We start from the raw sequence: 12,185 nt of genomic DNA on the forward strand, positions 1-12,185 counted from the left end.
CACAGCAGCTTCAGTAATTCTCTATATACTAGTCCCTTTATCTTGCCTAACATGGCTAGTGTGAAATGGGTTGATCTCTAATCAAGTTTCTGGTCCATCTCCCGCCCAGTGCATCAAAGGAAGGTCACATTGGATGGTCTGATGATAGATACAATGTGACAAGCTAAATACTTCTGTACTACCTACCATTATTGATACTACTATTGCTGACTCAGTTCTACCTCAATGATGGGATACCAAGTCGACTATCAGCAATTTAAAAACCCTGTTCTTTGGGGAAAACCAGGCTATACATGGACATAAAAAAGACATTTCTACTGTAGTCAGTTCACATAAAATGATAGTTCAACTACAAAGACAAAATTAAACAGAGAAGTACACCCCAACACAAAAAATCAATAAAATACTAATAGGCCTACTAAGATAATAAATAATGATAACATTCCAGGTGGCAAATGGTATTGATCTGCCGAGGAGTGGTTCCAGGATTGACACCACCGGGGGGGGGGGGGGGGGGAGTAGTTTACACACATTTTCTGCCAAGAAAGAAAAGAAAATACTGCCCCCCCTTTCCTACCCGCGGATCTGCCCCTGACATTGCCTATCAATTTGGATTCTGATTTTATCCCACTTAATTGAAAAACCTTTATGTCTACATGCATGTTGAACTCAATGAAGTACAGGATTGAATTTTCCCTATCTTCAGTAGACGTCCCTGGTAGACGTAGAAGTAGTACACTGTATGTACATGACATGTATAGCAATAATATCATTTAAATATAATGGTTGACAGCAGTTTGTTAAAAACCAAAAAATATCTCCTGCTTTTCAAACACATGAATACACAGACTCTGAATTATAGGGATTGAAAATAAATTCTCAATAACATTGAGACTAATTCCTTGATAATTCAACCTCATGAACAAAACCTGCTGTTACCTTTAAACATCTCTGCTCTATATGTGTGTATCCTAATCATCCCTCTGTGATGTCACTGACTTATCACATGCGATCATACACTACAAGTCGGCACTAAAATCACTCCCATGTTGCCTATTTGTATGTAATTTAAACTTGGAGTAACAGTAAATTGGTAATTTATTAATAATGACATTTATAAATTTAAAAAAAAGCTTAACATGATTGGTGTATTGTTGAAATGGATGAACACATCTACAGATAGTTACAACTAATATTTTCTTCTAGTCATAAAGTTGCCTTTTAAATTTATCTAACTACTCATTTCCATTCCATTCCCAATAAATTTCAGGTGAATAAAAACCTCCTATTACTTATTTGATCTTCATACTAGTATTCTAGTAAATGAAAATATACAATAAATAAATGTGTGGAAAAAAAGATGTCAATAGTCTGCATTCAAACATCTTAACATCATTATCAATAACATTTCCTGTTTCTAACGATTTTCGTACAAAGTATACTTATCTGTAAAATTAAATAGCTGCTGCACTTTATGCTCAGTCTGAATGAGTTTCAAGCTGTCAATAATTCTTCACATTAAGCTCTTTAAAAAAGAGTAAATAACAAAACAATTTTGCTATTTTATAAAATCAAATGTACAACCCACAATTCCATGTAGGATATTCCAGTGTCAGTTTTCATTGGTGATATAATAAAATTGCATCAATTTAAATGAGTATACATTTTTGGCAGCCAGCTCACACAAAATGAACACTTTCTCATTATTCTGAAACTATTTTTATTATTCTAAACATACAATATGCGCTCAGAAGAGCCGAGTTCATGACCTGTCATGTTAAGGCCACCCGATTATGTAGGTATACAATCATGAAGGATTCCCATGTAGTTGAGGTTAGACGATGCCCTGTGGTAGAAAAGCTGTAAAAATAAATCTTGATTTGATTTAGCTAAATTAGCTTGGATTAACTTGCATTACCATCCTTACTGTTAGACAATGGTGGATCAACCAGAAAAGCTCCATGAAACAGCACAGGAATTCAACGCTCAATGGTGATATATACGGTCTAGTTTCTCCACTTAAGGTCTGTGATTTCTTTTATATTCATTTTACTTGAATACTCTTTTTCCCTCATTTTCTCTCTTTTTTCTTCAACAATTTTCTATTATGTTAACTCCAATTATCAAATTTGCTCACATGTGATGTGCTGTACATGTAATATCTGACAGTGAGATTTGGTAATGAATTCAAGTCAATCAAACTCAATTCTTTCAAAGATTATGGTAGCTCAACTGGTAGAGCAGTGGTTTTCAGATAATGGTGATCCATATTTGAAAACAAGTGGATGAATTTGTGTCCTTTGGTGAACCATGTCTACTGGACAATATATAAAGCCATTGATCCTCTAATTGATTTCAAGTATTAAAGTGATTGGTTAACATTGGTTTGACTTTTAAAATATCTGAGCTAGAAGGTCACACTTGTCACCAGTATCTGTGATATGTTACAAAAATGAAGCCCAGAAAAAATTGCGTTCGAAAATAATTATTTAGTGCTTCAAAAATTGAAATATAAAGTGACCGAAAACATCCTCTTAATTTCATCCCATACACTTATGTGTACTATTTAGGCGTCTATAAGACGCCTATTTACAAAATCGGGGTTTGCCTTGTAGTTTTAGCTTTTCATTCCCAATAATGGTTATTTTCAGGGTTTATTAGTTCTAATACATGCACTTGTACACATGTTTCATCTTGGTTTGAGAATTTTTTAAATCGGCTGCTCACAAAGTTAAACAATACCTTTAATGGTTTTTAACAGTCAATATTACATTCTCTTTTTACAACCCTGTCTTTCAGTTTTTTTCACATATTTACTTTAATATCAATTTCTTCCTTTTCAAATTGTCTTAGTCTGTATGATATATACTGTATATTCAAAATATGTAAATATTTGGCAAGTATACTGGTATGTATGATTTCAAGAGCAAGTTGATTCCTGTTAAAACTCCCTCCTCCTTCCCCTCCCTTCTCCACTCCCTCTTTGTAATCTATCATGATTCACAATCATGTTTTCAAATCTATCACTGTACAGTCTCCCCTTCCTTCATTCATTTAAAAACCTAATCTTCTTCACAGGGCATCTTACCCATCTTCTCTTTCTTTATTCCACCTTAATCTTCTTCAACTATCTCCATCTGTCACTTCTCACTCCTCAATGTTACTTTCACACCAGCCAGATCAAGAAAAAAACTTCTCCAGTCAGAAAATTGTGAAATACTACATATTTTTACAATGTGAAAGCAAGGTACTAGTGAATAATCAGATGAATGTAATGAAATACCTGCAATGTGAAAGCAAGGTACTAGTGAATAATCAGATGAATGTATTGAAATACCTGCAGATTATTATATACTTTTAAAAATTACAATAATCTTTACGGTAATTTCTCCAAGGTTGCAAGATATCATTTTGTTATATATATATATTGGATTTTATTGCAATAAAAACCATCAAAATACAATCACAAGCAGTCAAAGACTGAAATAAGTGAATGTTTACATACAAATAGAATCATAACAAAATATAATGTAAACATTATAAATAAATATCAAATACAATACAAATTCATACAAATGAAAAAGAAATGTATCATAAATAAATACAAAAGGCCATAAGTACTACAAAGTGTCACCAAGGAAGAAAAAAGAGGAATGAAAGATTAAGAAGAAAGAGAGAGAAGAGAACAGAGGTGGGAGAAGGGAAAGAAATTGGGATAACACAAAGAGAAGGGAAAGCAAGAGGTGGAATTTGAAAGAGAATAGGAGGCAACCTTCAGAAAAAAAACTAATTATGCAATACAAGACATATAAAATGGTAACAAGTAAAATAAAGTAGTAGTTGCATCGAAACTAATCACAAATACTTTTGAGATGAGGCAAGACAAATACACATTATTTGCTTAAGGCATCTGAAATTCTTGGGGCAGGCACAAAACTGCTAGAACTTAATCTGGCTCTGACAAGTATGAATGCACAAAATAAATCAAAATATATTTTTAGATCTGAACAGGTTTTTTTTTTGTAATTTACTCTTTTTCCAATCGGGCTAGTGTGAATTTTCCTTGTGAATTCCCTTGCAGGATTTCTGTGTTCATTTCAAGATGGCTTCAGCCTGGATCCTTGGTGACTTGGGACCTTCTCACCATATCAACATCCAATCAAAACAATATATCATAGGGAGAAGTCACATGGGGATGCAATGTCAACAACTATATGGCAAGTACTGCAATACTTAAAGCACAGTCCCATGCATAGTGTTCTGTGTCGGTGTCTGTGGAGTGGTTTGCTTACTAATGAAGATGTGGATGTACTGTGATCTTCTTTCCTGCCCAGTGCTGATATTGAGAGATTGGAGGCCTCTTTGGAGGGACATAGAAGGCTAAGGTTGGGGTAAGTGGCTGAGTGCCCATCTTTTCAATTGCCGTCTGGTCTGAGCAATAATCCATCCTTATCATCCCATTTCTCTCCTTCTTCCTCGATCTCTATCTCTCTCCCTCTCCCTCCTATCAATATCTTATACTTAATATATCATTCCACTTAATCAGCCTCTTTCAACTAGAGTTGTCTTGATCTTTTGCAAATTTTCAATTTTCCCAATATCAATGAATATTGAAAACTGAACTCTTCATTTTACCTATCTGGATCCCTTGTTACCCCCTCAGTCTCTTTTCCCCTCATCCACCTCTTCTCTTTCTCCCTTTTCTCTTCCTCCTTCTTTTCTTTTTTTTTCATTCTTTCTTATTCTCCTTCTTCCCCCTTTCTTTTCCTTTTCTCCTCCTTTTCCTTCTCCTACGTGTACCTTTCTTCTCCCTTTCTTCTTCTTCTTCTTCTTATTCCCCTTCTTTCCACCCCTCATCCTCCTCCTAATTCCACTTTCACTCCATCCCTCCCAATGTCCTCCTCTTATTCCTGTTTACCCATCCCCATATCATAATCATTTCTAAGCCACCACCACCATGCAGTAGTGTCCAAGATGAAAGAATTCTGCCTCTTCTCTCGATCCCTTCACCAATCCTAAGACATAAACACAGCGTAATCCTACCTGGCATCCATCCATCATGACTAATGTACACAAGTTCACTTTCATATCGACATGGTTTCTTCACCATTGCAGATATACAACTTGATAGTGGATTTCCAAAGTCATATCATCAAGTTTTCTTACAGCACAAAAATATAACATGCATAATGTACAAAGTCAATTTAAATCTTAGCACCAGATAGGTAAATATTCAATCAAATAATAAACGACCCTTAAACAAGAAGTTTCTAATTCCTTAAAACAGGAAGTTTCTCGGCACTTTATTTTCATTTTCAATTTATTGCCTTACTTTTGAAAAATCTATTCTGATCAGGTGTCTGACAAACATGAAATATCTTCATGTTTGTTTTCTCACAATGCATGGTATGTGCTGAAAATTTCTGGATATTTTAATCACTGTCTGTATTGCAGCTTTCTAATTTTCAATTTTCTATATTTGTGGGATAAAAGCTCAAACAGCCCTTTTTAAAGATTTTTTTAAATCTCAGAGAGAGGGTGCTAGATATCTATAGATAATTGCATATTTGATATTTCACAGAGAATCCGCAGGATTCATTGATTACCACACTTCTGTAAAGTTGACATGTTAGATGAAACTTGAGTATAATTGACATTATGGACCCTTTCCCAATGCTAAAGACAGGCTATCAATAGTACTGTAATATCAATTATGATAGTATAGGTTTGTACAACATGCACACTGTCCAAAGATGCTCATGTGGTGCTAGATCAGCATCCTTTCTGTGTATATAAACAACCTCAAATGTAAAAAAATCTATTTATAATAGCCTAAAAACCTAAAAATTACCCTTTATGCAAAAGTTACAAACATTCGCTACAGGCCTTTTTACGTTTGCATCACCATGAAAGACACATTGAGCAACCTGTTGGAAATTCATACAACGTCTCCCTGCATACAGGTTAGGTATATTTATGAGAAGGGTCAGCTAGGGAGTAGTGGCAATACATCAACCTGTGGGTTAAAACCATCCATCCATCTATCCTACTATCAAGAATTGTATAAACCAATCTGAGAGAGAATGGTCCCCAAGCTACCGGGGTCTTATGAAACAGCTTCTAGGAGTAGGATCTACATGTAGGAGTGGGATTTCATAGTGCAGAATAGGAGAGAAAGAAAGACGGGAGGGGGACAGAGGAGAGGGGAGAGGGGGAGATGTCAAAGTAATAGAAAGGAGATAAAAGGGGTGGGCTAGAGGAGAACATGAGTGACAATGAATGGTTCCTAAGCTACTGAGGGGTCTCATGAAACAGCTTCTCAGAGTAGGATTCGATAGGACAGAATAGGAAAGAAAGATGAGAGAGTGTGACAGAGGAGATGTGAGGGGGAGATGTCAAAGTAATAGGAAGGAAATAAAAGATGGTAGGAGAGAGGTGGGTTAAAGAAATACATGTATATGCAAGAAAAATGTCCCCAAGCTACTGAGGTCCCACAAAACAGCTTCTAGGAGTGGGATTTGATAGGGGAGAATGCTTAAAGTAAGAACGATGAGAGAGTGTGATGGAAGATATGAGGTTAGAGGGGGATATGTCAAAGAAATACTATAGGACGGAGATAAAAGAAGGTATCAGAAAGGGGTAGGCTAGATGATTAAGATGGTATATAGTGTAGTGGATTGGGAAAAGAAATTGGAAAAGGAGAGTGAGGGAGAGATAAGTGAACCAAAGATAGAGTTAGGAGAAAGATAGAGGTAGATGAGTTTAAGTTGAGGAGAGGCAAATGATGAGATGGGTGAGAAAGTGAAATAGAAAGATATTGAAACAAAATAAAGAGAAAAAATGAAGACTGCTTGGAAATATAACTGAAACAAGTACTAAATATTGGCAATAGAATTAGAAAGGGAAATGGGAGAAAAAAACAAGTTGAGTTCTGGGATGGCATGATCAGCTGTTTTCATGCAAGCCAGTGAGAGCTCTGAAAATACAGAGAAGTGCTTGAACATACAACTACATTGATGATATTTGCACATAGAGAAAGATGGCAAAGAAAATAAGGAAAAGAAGAATATATTGCTAAAATCAAAGGAGATTCTTCTTCCTCAAACAGTGCACAGAGAAAAAGAGAAAAGAGATAACGTATATCAAGAAAATACACGAGATGAGATAGAATAAGAAAGAGGGATAGGACTGCCAGGTGATATTGGACACTTGTTATTTCTTCAAGCAATGTTTATATTATTGAACCCTACACCCCAGAATATATTTCATATCTCCTCTCACCGGAGTGAACTCAAACCTACATACTCCATGATTATTTGCAAGAACCGAAAGATATATTGGGAATGGATTGCCTTCCGTTGATGTTTCTTTTCAATGGACAAGATATATCACTTGGGTTTGTAGAGCAAGTAATGTAATTGAACATGAAAACAATACCTTTGTTTGTGTTGTTTTCCAGTAGCCTATAAACATAATCATGTCACCTTTATTTAGAGTGAGAGAAGGTAAAATATCCTCAATAAAAGTCACAAGTTCAATTTCCTTGTTAGAACTGCAGATATTACAATAACCATTTATGTATACTGTTTCATAGTTAAGTTCAGTGCCCACGTCGACACCCATAAAAATAATTTTTAAGGGTTGGTCAATTATGTGTTTGATTTCCAGGAATATCTTGAATAATTGTTACAATATAATACCACCGGGACATATTTAGAGGCAAGTGTATGCCAGGACAATACTGTCACTTTTGACTTTCTTTCACACGAGATAATTATGTTGAGTAGCCCGGAGGGGTGGCATGTCTGTGACGCAGCATGCAGAAGTAAATGTACCGCTTTCTGTATTGACGCGAGGAAGGTACAAGAAGCTTTCGTCCTGTTTTGTGGAGGATGAATTTGTCCTAATCACTGAGGCGTGAATGCGAAGACTTGAGGCATTAAATCTGAATTGATGTATTCAAATGTCAAACTAGCCAACTTTTAGAGTAGTCTCGGATGCAGACCTGAGCTTTACTTCAGCTATCCAATTACATCCCATTAAATCACATCACAGGCACAGTAAATGCAATGTGTATACAAACATAAAGAAGTAAAAAGATACTGAATGATATGTGGTGGTTTCCATTCCATCTTTCTGATTACAAGCTAAATACCTGTATACTCTATATTGTATGTTTATTGATTTCCAATACTAGGCAGGCTTTTTAAGTTTTTAATATTGACATTTAACAAAATGTAATACAAAAAAGAATAAATTGCCATAAATGTAATCCCTTCTGGAGTCTATAAAAGTGAAATGTTTGAATAGAAAATAATAATTGAGAAAGAGAGGGGATTCAATGGAAGCACGTGCTTAATGAAAGACTAAAAAGTGACATGTTTATCACATCTTGAGTTAATGTGTGTAATCGTTGTGTGAAATGAGTTTGTTGTTAGGAGCAGCTGCACTCTTGTCTTGTCTGCAAGTTGAAATATTGAATCAGATCCACCCTTTTCCTGAACACCTTATTAATTCTAGTCCCATTAATAGCAATCCATGTCTTGTGGATATTCAGATGGGTTAGGTTGTGTTTGATAATGACTGATGGCTTTAAAAACTTTGTGCAGAGCAACCTTGCAATGTTACCTAGAAAACCAATACACATCTACCAACAAAAGGCTTCAATTTACTCTGTAAAAAAAGAAATAAAGTTAAATCACATTTTTCATTATGTATGGTAGTGACCAGTGGAACATTAGGTTTAGAAATTAAAGATTTGAATTTCATAGCTTAAAGACTTGGAGTTAAATCATTTGAGATTTAAAAACAAATCTTTAGGATTCTAATCAAATCCAAAGTTTGACTGCTCAGTAACTATAGCAAAAATTTATTTATTTCAAACCATGTACTTTAGAGCATATTCTGTCCTCACATGAATTTTTAAAAAATATGAAATATGTGAACGTGCTAGTCTCATTATTTTTCAAGAGAAAACTTCTGATTTTTTAGACGAGAGAAAATATTGCGAAAAAGAGAATGATTCCAAACATAAAATGAATCTCAAAAATGCAACTTTACGATGTTCCATGTAAGTCGAGAAGTTATGAATTTTTATCACCATGGGAAGAGACATTTTATATTCGCATCATGACCAGCCGTCTCCTATGTTACAACCCCATTAGCCATTCTCAAATGTCTTCTCACGTTCCTACTGCCAGTAGACAATCTGCCTTCCTACATGTTGTGCGCAACCCCTTTCAAAGGGTTCCTCTCCATGCATATGACTGTGAAGGGTAGTCAAGCTCAAGCAACACTTGGAAAGGGTACACAGAGGGAACAGATACGAAAATAAAGATTTATGGGTGATGCAGTCATTATTCGCGTTTGAATGGGCTGAAAATCACAAAATGGCTCTTCAGAAGGCATTACACACAGTACTAACATTCACGCATTGAGATAAAAGTATGTTCACAATATCCAAGGGAAATGTATAAAGAAATATATGCAGTAGGTCTGAAAATGAATAATTTTTAGTAACCATTGAAAATATAGATCAGGAATCAGGATGAAGAACACAATAGAAAAACTGCAGAGTAAATTTATTTCAATGCGCAAGACCAATTTTTTTTAACATGCCTTTGTTGAGAGCCAGTTCAAAAGGAAAAGGATATTCAAGGTATTCAAACCAAAGACAAATTAAGTGTCTAACAATTATTGAACAGTTTTGATATAGGACTTCATTTCATTCACGACAAAAAATTTGCAATTAGTTGGTTTCTTTCATTTATTTAAACACAAGACTCACTAACACCCATCTAATTATTTTTTTCACTGAAAAATAAAATTCATTTTTTTTTAGATGGGAAGAACTGATCCCGCTTGGATCCTAGGCTACACTATCCTGATAATGAAGGTAGAGAAGGATGAGATGATGGTTATACCAGCTGGGGTGGTAAGTCAGGCTACTGGAATGCATCATTAGAATCTACATTATGAGCCATTAGCACCTGGTCCGCTGACAGATGCCATTTCTACACTGGTTTGAGTAATGCTATTCTCCTCGTGAATGGAATGCTTGCATTTTGAGAGGTGTGGGAGATTTACTAACACTGATTGGGCACCATAAATATACCTTTACAGCTCAAGAATACATATTGACAGTGACACCAAAATGTAATACAATATAAATTTGTATTGGAACTTGGAAGTTCTATAAGGGTATCACTTATTGATCTATGATATAAATTTGAATATTTTGCAATACTTGTTTTTGAATGGTCAAAAACTGTTTTAAATACATAATTTAAGTTTCCTTTCCCTATTTTACTTATTAAACAAATATTTTTGCTGTGATGTTTCAACAGCAATTAAAATTTCCAAATATCCCACTCCTACAAATAAAAATAAAGAAATAAGCTTCTTTGGTTTTGAGGGTTAATGCAATTTAGAAAATCCCAATCTATGAAACTCAAACCTACTCTTGCTGTTGATGTATAAAATTTAGATACTCATATCATCTTAAATAACATCCTCTGACAAAAATGAAAACAGACATTCACTTTGAGCATGCCTCTGGTAGGAGTTTCATAAAGCTGTTCATAATTTACAAATGACTGGTAATCCTTTCTTAGAAGCTAATAATCAACACCTATGATAATTTGTAGTACATCATATATTACAAGAAAGGATCACCAGTCGTTTGAAAAGTCACTTGTAACTTACAAACAGCTTTATGAAACGCCCATCAGGACTACATTCCAACCTGTGTTGAATAGAAAGGCTGCATTAATAAGCCTCATCACAAGACCACAAACATAATTACGCATGGCTCGTAAGATTGTGTTTGCATCCACTCATTCATAGTGAATTGATCAAACACCAGCCCATCTGTTAAATGAAATCTCAACGACAATGCACCTCTGCCAATTCCAAGATGAAAAACATGAATGAAAATATCTAATGATTATTTTCAATTGAGAGAAAAAAGTGAGTAAAAAGGAAGTGTAAAAAATTCATTATTATAAATTGTGATTTTCAAGAGATTGCTGGCATCACTTATAAAGTGGAAATACACTTTCAATCCAATTACAACTGTATACTCTAAATTAACTTTTTTATGTATTCCTTTATAAAGAAACATATTTTCACTAATTTATCCAAAGAGTAAGAATAGAAATTATAATCCAAGAAGTTAACAATTTGATTTTTACAGCAAGATATCATAGTTTTGTATGTGATGCAGTACATCTAAGTAAGATGTTGAGTCATTTTATCATAACATCCAAAGTTTAACAAGAAGGCGGAAGAGCATGCAACTTTAACCAAGAAAGTAGGTTTTTAGCAAACAGCTTTCAGAGATTTAAGGCAAAATATCAACATCTTTAATGCAAGGAAGATGAATGGATATTTCATCCTAGCAGATATTAAATTCCCAGCATTAGTCCTGTGTTTGTTTATTTCAATGATTTATGAGTTATCTAAGTTTTATGTTTGATGCGAGGAGATGGAAATATTATTGGATAACTTATTCTCAGGTGGATGATTTATCTATAGGTAAAGAAAGTTTACGTAGGTTATAGCAGTTACAGTAATCCTGACTCTGTTGGAAACTAATCTGGAGAGATATATCATAGGCGAACCATCAAAAACAAACACATACATCAAGAGTGACCTCACCTCTTTACTGAACACAGAATGGGCATGGTCATTGCCCAGTGGAACCTTCATTTTGATATTCATGCTCATTCATAGAAAAAAAATTCTCAAAAAAAAGTTTTTTAAGTTAACTTAATTGAAAGGGGTTAGAAGGATGTTTGGAAGTTTCAATCTCCTATCTTCAGAAGATATGAATATATTCTGTCAGATTCTTTCCACATATCCTCGCAAACTTTGCAAAAAGAAAAATCCCAGAGATATGAGGTGACAGTATCTTGATGAAGAAGTTCCTCACATTCCCTTTGAATGGATCTAAAAAGGTGTGTCCTACTTCCAAGTGAGTTTTATGGATCTACAGTGCGTCCCAAAAAAAACTATACACTTTTGAAATGGCTGCCAAATAAAAAATGTAGCACTTTTGGGAAAAAGACTTACATATATGGAAAGCCAATAAAGTCAACTTTCAAATGACACCAAAAAGTTGGAAAACTATTCATGCTTGAGCGAGCACTGCCCACTGAAACAAAGGGTATGAAAATTAGGGTGGG

The sequence above is a fragment of the Lytechinus pictus genome, chromosome 4 (assembly GCF_037042905.1).
Source record: "Lytechinus pictus isolate F3 Inbred chromosome 4, Lp3.0, whole genome shotgun sequence".
Taxonomy (NCBI): domain Eukaryota; kingdom Metazoa; phylum Echinodermata; class Echinoidea; order Temnopleuroida; family Toxopneustidae; genus Lytechinus; species Lytechinus pictus.